This window comes from Elephantulus edwardii, unplaced genomic scaffold (assembly GCF_000299155.1).
Source record: "Elephantulus edwardii isolate Elephantulus edwardi_28Jun2011 unplaced genomic scaffold, EleEdw1.0 scaffold00011, whole genome shotgun sequence".
In the NCBI taxonomy this organism is placed as follows: domain Eukaryota; kingdom Metazoa; phylum Chordata; class Mammalia; order Macroscelidea; family Macroscelididae; genus Elephantulus; species Elephantulus edwardii.
The window spans coordinates 5,989,875-5,990,178 of record NW_006399761.1 but is presented as its reverse complement, the minus strand read 5'-3'; positions in this window follow the sequence as shown (position 1 = coordinate 5,990,178).

Genomic DNA, 304 nt, shown 5'->3' with positions numbered 1-304 from the left:
TACTCCAACACCACAGCTCAAAGGCATCAATTCTCCTTCTATCCTCCCTAGTCATTGTCCAGCTCTCTGACACATGGCTAGTGATTGCAAAGACCATAGCCTGTATCAGGCACACCTTAGTCTCCAGAGTGACACCATTGCTCTTCAGTACTTTAGAGCAGTATCTAACAGAAGACTTTCCAATGGCAGTACGTCTTTTAATTTCCTGGCTGCTGATGCCAAGACTGTTGACTATGGAGCCAAGCAACCTAAAGCTGCAAACAATCTCAGTCTCTTCACCATCCATCCTGATGCTGCCAATTGG